Consider the following 13146-nt stretch of genomic DNA (forward strand, 5'->3'; position numbering starts at 1 on the left):
TACAGCTAGGCCAGAATCCCAGATAGTCAGCCAGTAACACGGAAAGGGCATTGCAGCTTGCTGGGACATGCAGTACTTTTGGGTCAGACTTCAATACAGTTACTCTGACTATAATTAACTTGACTTTGGTAGAGACAGCAGACATAGATGAGTTGATTTACTGACAATGTGGCTGTTGTGCAGGCTTTATTGGCTCCAGGTGTACTGGACACAGGATCTGTAATGTCTGTGCTTTGCTGTTCCTCAGCAGGAGTGATGGTGTAAGAGAGAGATTGTAATGGCTGCCCCTCTTATAAAGGGGGGCTGAGCCAGAAGCCCTTAGGTCAAGCTGCAGGTCATGTGTTTTACTGGTGCTCTCTGGGTAACATGTGATAATATAACATGTGATAACTCCAAAGGTCCTTTAGACATTTACATTGGTCCTCCAAAGGTCCTTTATACTAGGACACTAAGGGACTCAACCTGACAGGGCCTAAGTACTGTACATGGTTATATCCTGTACTGGGAAATTACACAAGTAAATGTCTGTAACAGTTCCAGGCTTGGAAATAAGGTGCAATGAGTGTCTATATATGTCTTATCCTTATATCGCACGTACTGGCCTAGATAAATATCCAAACACACAAGGTGTTGTACAGGGCAATATCTGCCCGATATCTCTTAGTGATAATATTGTCAGACACAGCAATAAGTAGATTGTATTCAACTCACCCTCCGGAGGATCAATAGATCTGGTGCTGCGCACCTCTCACCTCGTGGGGGCTCCCGGTGTCTGTGAGTAGATAATTGGGCTGTGTATCTGTAGATGTTGAAGGCGCGGCCGGCTGAATTAGCGATTCCCATATGCTCGCAATCTCATGGTTTGTCAGCTGTAGATAACATGAAGACTTCGCTTGCAGCATTGGGCAACGTCCTTGTGGATGCCGAGCGTGAGCTCGGATCACTCTGATGATAGAGGATGGTTACAGGTGATTGACAACAGCTCAGTAGAAGTGGATATTCGTGGTAGCGAGAAAATATCAAGCTATAGGTGGTATTACTAGACTTAGTATACAGTGCTAGAAACTGGACGCGTTTCAGAACCAGCCATAGGTTCCTTCTTCAGCAGTAGTTATACAGTGGGGGTATTAGCACTGTCCATATATGGGGAAAAGCCCTCCCACTAATTACTTATGCAAATGGTGGCCGAAGGAAAACATGGAATGGATCGAAATGTTACACAACACAATAAAACAGAGTAAATGGTTATCAACACTGTGTGATCTTCAAAATTGTACTATATGAATGTAAAACAGTACTAAATGGATGCAAATACAGATGAAAAAAATAAAAAAATATATATATAAATAAACAATGGGATAATGCCAATAAATCCTATCAGTGCAATGTGCACGACAAAAGTAATTGCAGGCATATATTGTCTGCGTCTCACTCTATTCATTCTAGATGTATATGTAAATATGCAAATAAAGGTAAAATGAAAAATATGTGTCTATATTAAAAAAAAAAAAAAAAAAAGTAAAAAAAAAAAGCCCCACATGGCATACTATTTTGGAAACAACACCCCTCAAGGAACGTAACAAGTGTACAGTGAGTCTTTACACTCCACAGGTGTTTGAGAAATTTTCGCTAAATTTGGACTTTTGCACTTGGACTTTTGCAGAGAGAATTTGTTTGGAATGGAAGTCGGGGACCATGTGCGTTTACAAAGCCCCCTTGGTACCAGAACAGTGGACCCCCCCCACATGTGACCCCATTTTGGAAACTACACCCCTCACAGAATGTAATAAGGGGTGCAGTGAGCATTTACATCCCAATGGCATTTAACAAATCTTTGGAACACAGGGCTGTGCAAAGGAAAAATAAAATCTTTCATTTTCACAGACCACTGTTAACAAAGATCTGTCAGACACCTGTGGAGTGTAAATGCTAACTGCACCCCTTATTACATTACATGAGGGGTAAGAAAATAATATGGCACGCTCTGGTATATAGAAGGTGCTCGAGTAGTATCCCACTCCTCAATGTACAAGATGAAAAAGCTCAGCACTCATATGCATTTGAATAATGTGAATTTTATTCCGCACATAAAGCAATCCAGATAGAATTTGACGTTTCGACCCATACAAGGGTCTTCATCAGATATCCGGGATTGCTGCAGAGGCAAGTGCAGGGAAGAAACGGCCTTACGCCGGGAAGATTAAAGATCTGTGTTGCGGTCTGTGACTAGCTTACATGAAGGGTGTAGTTTCCAAAATGGGATCACAGGGGGGGGGGGGGGGGTCCACTGTTTGTAAACACACGTGGCCTTCAATTCCAGACACATTCTCTCTCTAAAAGCCTAACGGTGCTCCTTGTAACGATCAGCCACCCCTGTGCAAATCACTTCAAATGTGCATGGTGCTCTCACTCCTGAGCCTTGTTGTGAGCCCGCAGAACATTTTTCGCCCACATATGGGGTATTTCCAAACTCAGGAGAAATTGTGTTACAAATTTTGGGGGTCTTTTTTTCCAATTACATTTTTTTTACAATAACATGCTGCAGTAGACCCCAACTTTACCTTTTCATAAGAGGTAAAAGGAGAAAAATCCCACCAAAATTTGTTAGGCAATTTCTCCCAAAGTGAGAGAGTGCCATGCACATTTGAGGCCTAAATTAGGGATTTGCATGGGACGGACCCAGATGCAAGAATAACACTTGCCTCCGATACCAAAATTACCCTTTGGCAGTGTTTCCCAAACAGGGTGCCTCCAGCTGTTGCAAAAAAGCATGCCTGGACAGTCAATGGCTGTCCAGCAATACTGGGAGGGGGGGGGGTAACTGTATAGGGGTATATGTATATGTAGTGTTTTGCCCTTTATTTTGTGTAGGTGTAGTGTAGTGTTTTTAGGGTACACTCACACGGGCGGGGGTTCACAGCGAGTTTCCCACTGGGAGTTTGAACTGCAGCAGACAATTTGCTGCATCTCAAACTTGCAATGAGAAACTCACTGTAAACCCCCGCCCGTGTGAATGTACCCTGCACATTAACAATTGGGGGGGGGCAAACCTCCAGCTGTTGCAAAACTACAACTCCCAGAATGCCCTTTGGCTGTCTGTGCATGCTGGGGGTTGTAGTTACAGTCATGGCCGTAAATGTTGGTGTGGTGCCGGGGTGGAAGGATGCAATGGGAGTGATGCAGAGTGGTAGTGTAGGGTATTGGTATTAACCCTATGTTGCCAAGACGCCAGGATGCGGTTTCCTTAGGGTAATGGTCCTACCGCCAACCGTCCCATAAACGGTAGGGAAGAATAAAGGAATGTCCACAGCAGATATTGATGAAAACCGGAATAAACTTTAATGCATATTTTATGCAACTGCAGGTAACAAAACAGTTTGTATAGAGGACTGTAGTTCAGGTTCCTCACAGGTTTCCTGGGACTTCTGAGTGCAATGAGCTTTGATTTGCTAGCCATTGTGCTACTGAATTTATGATAATTGAGTTGCAGTAGTCACACAAGATTTTAGTAGTTTTGAGCTGGATAAATCACGGTTTATTGGCTGCAGAAGATAAGGCTTCAGGCCTAGCTTGAATTGATAATTTGTGCTGAGATGTTCTTTCTTTAAGTGCCAGGAACAAGAGAGAGAATTTAGTGGCAGCAGCAGCCCCCTATATATTAAGGGGGTGGAACAAAGCTCATTGTATAGCCAAACCTGTCAGTCCTGACCCATGGAACTCTGGGTATATCACATGACCCAAAGGTCCTTAACCCCTTAAGGACCAGGCCAATTTTCACTGTAGGACCAGAGCGTTTTTTGCACATCTGACCACTTTCACTTTAAGCATTAATAACTCTGGGATGCTTTTACCGTTCATTCTGATTCTGATATTGTTTTTTGTGACATATTCTACTTTATGTTAGTGGTAAAATTTTGTCGATTCTTGCATAATTTCTTGGTGAAAAATTCCAAAATTTGATGAAAAAATAGAAAATTTAGCATTTTTCTAACTTTGAAGCTCTCTGCTTGTAAGGAAAATAGACATTCCAAATAAATTATATTTTAATTCACAAATACAATATGTCTACTTTATGTTTGCATCATAAAGTTGACATTTTTAAACTTTTGGAAGACATCATAGGGCTTCAAAGTTTAGCAGCAATTTTCCAATTTTTCACAAAATTTTCAAAATCGGAATTTTTCATGGACCAATTCAGGTTTGAAGTGGATTTGAAGGGCCTTCCTATTAGAAATACCCCACAAATTACCCCATTATAAAACTGCACCCCTCAAAGTATTCAAAATGACATTCAATAAGTGTGTTGACCCTTTAGGTGTTTCACAGGAATAACAGCAAAATAAAGGAGAAAATTCAAAATCTTCATATTTTACACTCGCATGTTCTTGTAGACCCAGTTTTTGAATTTTTACAAGAGGTAAAAGGAGAAAAAGTCTCTCAAAATTTGTAACTCTCGAGGAAGGAAATACCTCATATGTGTATGTCAAGTGTTCGGCAGGCTCAGTAGAGGGCTTGACAGGGAAGGAGCGACAATAGGATTTTGGAGAGTGAGTTTTTCTGAAATGATTTTTGGGGGGCATGTCACATTTAGGAAGCCCCTATGGTGCCAGAACAGCAGAACCCCCCCCCCATGGCAAACCATATTGGAAACTACACCCCTTCATGGCACGTAACAAGGGGTCTAGTGAGCCTTAACACCCCACAGTTGTTTGACGACTTTTCGTAAAAGTCGGATGTGTAAATGACAAAAAAAGAAATTTTCACTAAAGTGCAGTTTTTTCCCAAATTTACCATTTTTATAAAGGGTAATAGGAGAAAATGCCCCCCCCCCAAAAAAAAACAAAAAAAAATGTAACCCTACCTCTTCTGAGTATGGAAATACCCCATGTTAGGAGGTAAAATGCTCTGCGGGCGAACTACAATGCTCAGAAGAGGAGTCACATGTCTTTTGGAATGTAAATTTAGCTGAAATGATTTTTGGGGGGCATGTTGCATTTAGGAAGGCCCTATGGTGCCAGAAAAACAAAAAACAAGGGGTATAGTGAGCCTTAATACCTCACAAGTATTTCACGACTTTTTGTTAAAGTTGGATGTGTAAATGAAAAAATAATTTTTTTTTCACTAAAATGCTGTTTTGTTCCCGAATTTTTCATTTTTACAAGGGGTAATAGGAGAAAATTACCCTCAAAATTTGTAACCCCATTTCTTCTGAGTATGGAAATACCCCATGTGTGGACATCAAGTGCTCTGCTGGCGCACTACAATACTTAGAAGAGGAGGAGCGCCACTGAGCTTTTGGAAAGGGAATTTGTTTGGAATGGAAGTCAGGGGCCAAGTACATTTACAAAGCCCCCCGTGGTGCCAGAACAGTGGACCCCCCCACATGTGACCCCATTTTCACGGACCACTGTTTCAAAAATCTGTCAGACACCTGTGGGGCATAAATGCTCACTGTACCCATTATTACATTACGTGAGGGGTGTAGTTTCCAAAATGGGGTCACATGTAGGAGGGGTCCATTGTTCTGGCACTATGGGGGCTTTGTAAACACACGTGGCCTTCAATTCTGGACAAATTTTCTCTCAAAAAGCACAATGGCGCTCCTTCTCTTCTGAGCATTGTAGTGCGCCCGCAGAGCACTTCACATCCACATATGGGGTATGTTGTTACTCAGAAGAAATGGGGTTACACATTTTTGGGGGCATTTTTCCTATTTTCCCATGTGAAAATGAAAAATTTAGGGTAACACCAGCATTTTAGTAAAAAAAAAATTTTTTTCATTTTCCCATCCAACTTTAATGAAAATTCTTCAAACACCTGTGGGGTGTTAAGGCTCACTATACCCCTTGTTACATTGCTTGTGAGGGGTGTAGTTTCCAAAATTGGGTTAAACGTGGGTATTTTTTTTTTAGGTTTATGTCAGAACCGCTTTAAAATCAGCCACCCCTGTTCCGAGCCTTCAATTCCGAACAAATTTTCTCTTCAAAATCCCAATGGCGCTCACTCTTTTCTGAGAATTTTAGTTTGCCCGCAGAGTAATTTACATCCACATATGGGGTATGTTCTTACTCAGAAGAAATGGGGCTACAAATTTTGGGGAGCTTTTTTCCTATTTTCCCTTGTGAAAATGAAAAATTTAGGGTAACACCAGCATTTTTGTGACATTTGTTTATTTTTTATTTTCCCATCCAACTTTAATGAAAATTTGACAAACACCTGTGGGGTGTTAAGGCTCACTATACCCCTTGTTGCGTTCCGTGAGGGGTGTAGTTTCCCCCCGCCCCTGATCTGCTATTGGTCGTCATGTCTATACGACCAATAGCAGGGATAGGAGGGGTGGCACCCCTGCCACCTCACTCCTATCCCTTTAGGGGGATCGTAGGTGTCTTGGACAACCGCGATCCCCCTTATTTTCCGGGTCACCATAGACCCGTATGGCCCAGAATAGCTGCAAATCGCAAGTGTGAATTAACTTGTGATTTGCGGCGATCGCTGACATGGGGGGGTCTGATGACCCCCCTGGGCATTTGCGTGGGGTACCTGCTGATCTATATCAGCAGTCACCCCGGTCCAGTCCCCGCCCGTCGCACGGCAGGGACTGAAATTCCCACGGGCGTACAGGTACGCCCTTGGTCCTTAAGTACCAGGGAGCAAAGGCGTACCTTGGTCCTTAACAGGTTAAACCATAGCATAACATAAATGAAAGGCATGTGACCTCTAAGGTCCTATACAGAGGTATCCTAGATTAATTAAATATATACATAAAATATTACCATATTAAGAGGCGACTAGGGGTTAGCCTTTCACAGTCCTGGACATCATTAAGAATGTCCTTAATCAGGCTGTAGATGAATAGCAACAAAGAGTCCTTGTGCATAATAGAATGTCCATACAAGCTCTAAAATTAAAATAAACAGGATTGTTGGGGATTGGATCACAAACAGGATAATAAAGACTTACCTAGAGATCTTTTTGGTATCACCATTTTACTTTACTTTATTATGCACCTATTGACTATGCATGAAATTTAATAACGAATAACATTTGACTGATATTTTATTATTAACTTTTTTTTCCTTTCTTGACTGACAAATAGACTAATATACGACTAGAAGTATGTATAATGACTTTGATGTCTCTACATACTAGAATAACAATCTCACTTACTATTTTGTTCTATACCGCATTTTCAGCTATACAAGTTATGCATTTGTTTTGGATTGGGTTGTCTGAGGCTTTCTGACCAATGCCTTAGCTACTAGGCTCTATAGGTATTACACTCTTACCCCTAGAACTCTGTCTAGATAACACTTACATAATGTTACCTTTCTGGATACGTACATTTTAGTGAGCTACCGGAGCATCTTCTGGCCAGGAAGAGCATCCTGAACACGTAAAGGACAAAAGAAAACACATGTTAGTGCATAAACAGTGGTATGGCACTGGAATATAGCATGTTATAGTCCCTAAGAATTTTTTGTTTTTGTTTTTGTGAGGTATATTTTGGAATTATGTGTACTGAACTTTATTGAAAGGTACACTAATGAGAGTTCTGAGATGTACTATGTGTACAATATATTGGATTAAGTCAGTCTTGGTATCTGAGAGGATTGTTTCCCTGTAGGCGCTAGTGAGAGGTAGTAGTAATGTTACTCCCAGAGGAGCTGGAAGGGTACCTTAGAGTAACCACTATAACACCTGCAAGAAAATATACATTTTGTGTACAGGAATTGATACTTCTGTACAAGAACACCATACACAGTGTTGACATTTGACATCAGCAGACATTTTATTTATTAGCACACTAAGGCTACTTCCTAGCAGCACAACATAAAGATGTTTCAGGTACTTTTCACCTGATAGGAAGGTGTACACTTTTACACACAAAATATATTACTATATGAATATTTACATTAAACAGACACACAAGAATCAACAGTCTACCTGTGTTATGAGTCCGTATTTTAACACAGCTGCTACCAAGGCCTGAACCAGGAGTCTCTTGGCCAAAGGCCGGGCAAAAGCTTATGTGGTTGTGTTGCTGAACCAGAAACTTTCATGGCACCGTACTGCCAGGCACTTTTCTTTAACCTGTTATATCAGGAACAGAGCAGTCTGTTGAATGAGAGGGAAAAAAAAAAACAAAGGTACTGGGTACCAGAGAGTAAATGACAAGCAAAGCAGCAGCTCAAAAAGACTTTACAACAGATTTCTTCTGTATACCCACCCTCGCCTGTCAGGATTCTTTCTCCTCTCAGACATATAACGAGGAGAGCGAGGTGGGGACTCTCTCAGAGGTAGAATTGCAGTGTCCCATGAAACATTTGTGAGCGTTGATTGGGACACAGACGGACTCAAACTTACAACAAAATTAATGGCCGCTGCTGAGGCCACTGGAACCACGGTTGGTGCCGGTTGATCCGGCCTCACTTCCTTAAGCAGAGTAGGCCGTGGCACTTCTGTTGGTGCCTGTTGGTTAGGCCAAACCTCCGGGCATGGAGTAGGCCTAGGCACTTCTGAGGTTGGTGCCCGCTGGTTAGGTTAAACCTCCTCAGGGGGAGTAGGCCTAGGCACATCTTCAGATGCTGAGACATCAGAGTAGGATCTCTGCAGATACTTGGGGTGCATGATGGGGGTTTTGAATCCCTCTTCTTCCTCGGCGTTGCTAGGCAGCCTCATCGGACGGATACCATGTTGGTCTGCATCCAAGTCGTCCGCTGGAAAATAGGTGAAAGGAAGTTGGGTAGGGTTCCTAGGCCTCGTGACTGCTGCAGCCCATTCACCCCGCAGACTCTGAACAGGGGTATACTCGACAATCTCCCCTCGTTCCAGGGAGTGATATCTCTTGGGTAGATAGTCCCTTTGCACGGCCCTCCTGTTCACTAGGATGGTTCCCCCATGCTTGCAGTCCAGGAGGGTACCAAAACCCTTGGTCTTGTCGAACTTAATCACAGTGGCGCGTTGGCGCTCTAGAGGTGCTTCACCCTCTCAGGGGTAGTCCAGCTTCCTAATATATAGGGCCTCCAACCTTTTAGTTTCACGTTGCTGCTCTTCCCTCACTTCATAGGGGAGAAACTTTGGCCCATAACGCTCCCTGTGCTCAGCTCTAAATTTTTCCATAATGTTATTCATTTAAGCCTCCCTGCGGGCCCTTTCTCTCTGAGCTGTGGGGACCGGAGGGTGTGACTTCCCTGGAGGGGAAAGAACATGATCCCACATGTACTCTATCAGCTCAGGCTCATCACCAAATACCCACTTCGGGAGAGCGGGTGAGCGCGGGCGTGCACTCGGCAGGGTGACTTGGGACAGCGGGATCTCTGGCTCTGGGCTGGATGAAGAGGAGTACCACTTGGGTACTCACATCTGATTCCTCTGTTGGGATCTCGGACCAGGACCCCCACGTCCGATGGTGAGGGGACAGTCTCACTGGTGATGCCACTGGCGATGTCCCAGGTGATCCCCCTTTTGGAGTAGCCGGCCACTAGTCATCCTCAGGCAGCGGTGGTAGGTCGCAGGTCCCTTCGGTGCTGATGGACAACTGCTGCAAGTGATCGGCCAAGTCTTGGAAAAGTTGCGCTGTGGCAACTTTTCGCTGTTCGGGCGCCATCTTGATACTCTCCTCACGTGTAGCACTGTATTCCGCCATGTTTGTACTCCTTGCTTCCATCTCCAGACTGAAGAGGTCGCGCTGCGGGGCATCTTTTATGTGAGGCTTCCACAAAATGGCTGCCGTCCGGAAGGACGTCATCAGTGCAGCTCTGACTTCCGGTCCCCCGGCGAACATCAGCAGAAGATTAAAGTTCCACCTCGGCATCAACACGTGTACTTGATGTTCACGCCCAGAGGCAGGTCGCGGAGCAGCGCGGGACATTTTCGCCTGCTTTTTGGGTAAATCCTTAACCCTTTCTAGTACACACGGTCGTGAGGAACGCAGCATGGCTTCGCTGCGGATTTTACACATTTTCGCAGCAAAACAATCTTCGCCTCCCCCCTTACTTTTTCCAGTCAAGCACAATCTCAATAGCAAAGATCCGTACACTTTTGTGCGCAATTATGATCGCAGCATGTGAAAATTTTGAACAGTCCATATAACACATTTCATGATAGGGGGAGTACTATTGCTTTAGTCAGGGTAGCAAAGTTCTTTAAGACACACACCTGAATCCTGTTCGTGAGACGCCAAAAGAGTTGTGGTGCCGGGGTGGAAGGATGCAATGGGGGTGTTGCGGAGTGGTAGTGTAGGGTATTGGTATTAACCCTATGTTGTCGTGACGCCAGGATGCGGTTTCCTTAGGGTAATGGTCCTACCGCCAACTGTTCCATAAACGGTAGGGAAGAATAAAGAAGTGTCCACAGAGGATATTGATGAAAACCGGAATAAACTTTACTGCATATTTCATGCAACTGCAGGTAACTAAACAGTCTTTGTATAGAGGACGGTAGTTCAGGTTCCTCACAGGTTTGCTGGGACTTCTGAGTGCAATGAGCTTTGATTTGCTAGCCACTGTGCTACTGAATTTATGATAATTGAGTTGCAGTAGTCACACAGGATTTTAGTAGTTTTGAGCTGGATAACTCACGGTTTAGTGGCTGCGGAAGATAAGGCTTCAGGCCTAGCTTGAATTGATGATTTGTGCTGAGATGTGCTTTCTTTAAGTGCCAGGAACAAGAGAGAGAATTTAGTGGCAGCAGCAGCCCCCTATATATTAAGGGGGTGGAACAAAGCTCATTGGATAGCCAAACCTGTCAGTCCTGACCCATGGAACTCTGGGTATATCACATGACCCAAAGGTCCTTAAACTATAGCATAAATGAATTAAAGGCACGTGACCTCTAAGGTCGTATACAGAGGTATCCTAGATTAATTAAATATATAGATATATACATTTAATATTACTATATTAAGAGGTGACTAGGGGATAGCCCTTCAGGAGAGCCCATTAGCATGGAGGGACTCTGGCTGAGGGGACTCCAGACAAAGGGACAGAACCAAGTCCTGTTTCGGGACACCACATTGGCACCCCTGAAATTTTTCAAGAAAGTGAAGTATTTCTCACAGAAAAGGATTGCAGTAACACATGTTTTGCTATACACATGTTTATTCCCTTTGTGTGTATTGGAACTAAACCAAAAAAGGGAGGAAAAAAAGCTAATTGGACATAATGTCCAGGGCTGCCATCAGAAATTTTGGGGTCCCTTACACAGCTCAAAGCCTGGTCCCCCGACCTCTTGTAGCCGCCCCCCAGGGCATGACTGCCATCTTCCCCATCATCCATAAAAAACATGTTTTAAACACAGGACAAGAAAAACAAGAGCCGTGAGTTCAATGAGGAAGGAAGGAAAGAGGAAATATCACCATACATATTACCATCATACTGTTACTGATCAAATCCTGTATACTATAGAACTTAAAGGGGGTACTCCTCTACCTTACTTCTTATCCCTTATACACAGGATATATATCATAGTCCGCAATTGCAATGCCTGTTTTATACCGGCCGTGGTTTTGGCAGCATAAAACTGATTACAGGTTCCCTTTAACTGTAAGTAACTATATTAAAATATACTTAATTAAAAGACAATAAACAACTATAAAAAAAAACAACAACAGAGAAACATAGAGCCCCCTCCCTAACACAGTAGCAACAGCAGATCTTCACTCCCAAGATACCCCCCCCCCCCATAACAGGTCTCCCCTCTCCAGCCCCCCCCCTAATAGGTCTTCCCTCTCCAGCCCCACCCCCTTTATATCAAGTCTCCCTCCTCCAGCCCCCACCCTTTACAACAGGTCTCCCCTCTCCAGCCCCCTACCTCTTTATAACAGATCTCCCCTCTCCAGCCCACCCCTTTAGAACAGGTCTCCCCTCTTCAGCCCGCCCATAACAGGTCTCCATTCTCCAGCCCCCCCCCTTATAGCAGGTCTCCCCTCTCCAGCCCCCCCCCTTATAACAGGTCTCCCCTCACCAGCACCCCCCTTTATAACAGATCTCCCCCCTCCAGCCCGCATTTATAACAGGTCTCCCCTCTCCAGCGACCCCCCCCACATTATAACAAGTCTTCCCTCCCCAGCTCCCCCACTCACACAGCAGGACTCTCAGCCCCCCTCCTCACATATTAATAAGATTAGGATCTCCTCTTACCCAGTGTAGCTGATCTTCCCCTGAGCAGCTTCTGTTCCTGTGAGCTGTCAGCAGGAGGAGCCAGAACCAGTGAGGAGAAGGCAGACAGTAAAGGCGGCAGTGAGCGTCCTGTTTGTACAGTATGTAGTAAAGACTCTGTAGCCTCTGGTCACTGTGACAGCTGTCAGTCTCAGGACCTGTGTGTGATGCTGCAGCTGCAGTGCACACAGGTCTGGAGTTCTCAGGCTGACACACTGACTGATCTATATGTGTGTCGGGACTCCTAGCCTCCAGTACTGCCAATGTTCCGACCCTGGCTGCTGCCCCTTTGGAGCTCAGACCCCTTACTGGAGTACTGGCTGTACCCCCCTGACAGCGGCCCTGATAATGTCACACCAAACTCCAAAAATGGGCACCCTTAACTTAATATTTGGTTGCACACCCTTTGAAAAAATAACTGAAATCAGTCGCTTCCTTTAATTATCAATAAGCTTCTTACACCTCTCAGCCGGAATGCTGGACCACTCTTCCTTTGCAAACTGCTCCAGGTCTCTCTTATTGGAAGGGCGCCTTTTTCCAACAGCAGTTTTAAGATCTATCCACAGGTGTTCAATGGGATTTAGATCTGGACTTATTGCTGCCACTTATGAACTCTCCAGGGCTTTGTTTCCATCCATTTCTGGGTGCTTTTTGACGTATGCTTGGGGTCATTGTCCTGCTGGAAAACCCAAGATCTCGAACTAAAACCCAGCTTTCTGACACTGGGCTGTACAGTGCAACCCAAAATACATTGGTAATCCTCCGATTTCATGATGCCTTGCACATATTCAAGGCACCCAGTGCCAGAGGCAGCAAAACAACTCCAAAACATAATTAAACCTCCACCATATTTCACTGTAGGTACTGTGTTCTTTTCTTTGCAGGCCTCATTTCGTTTTCGGCAAAGAGTAGAATGATGTGCTTTACCAAAAAGCTCTATCTTGGTCTCATCTGTCCACAAGACAGAAAGATTTTGGCGTACTCAAGT

At 44.2% G+C, this 13146-nt stretch overlaps 1 protein-coding gene across 1 annotated transcript in view; it reads right to left on the reverse strand.

Annotated features, from left to right (window-relative positions):
* Window positions 1-6866, reverse strand: part of LOC130309503 (uncharacterized) — a 42706-nt gene extending 35840 nt beyond the window's left edge. The window contains exons 1-2 of the mRNA XM_056552327.1: window positions 6774-6866; window positions 753-945 (exon numbers count right to left, since the gene is read on the reverse strand). The gene's annotated coding sequence lies outside the window, so the exon portion shown is untranslated. The remainder of the gene's footprint in view (window positions 1-752; window positions 946-6773) is intronic.
* Window positions 6867-13146: the final 6280 nt, after the last annotated feature.

This window comes from Hyla sarda, chromosome 1, assembly GCF_029499605.1.
Source record: "Hyla sarda isolate aHylSar1 chromosome 1, aHylSar1.hap1, whole genome shotgun sequence".
NCBI lineage: Eukaryota > Metazoa > Chordata > Amphibia > Anura > Hylidae > Hyla > Hyla sarda.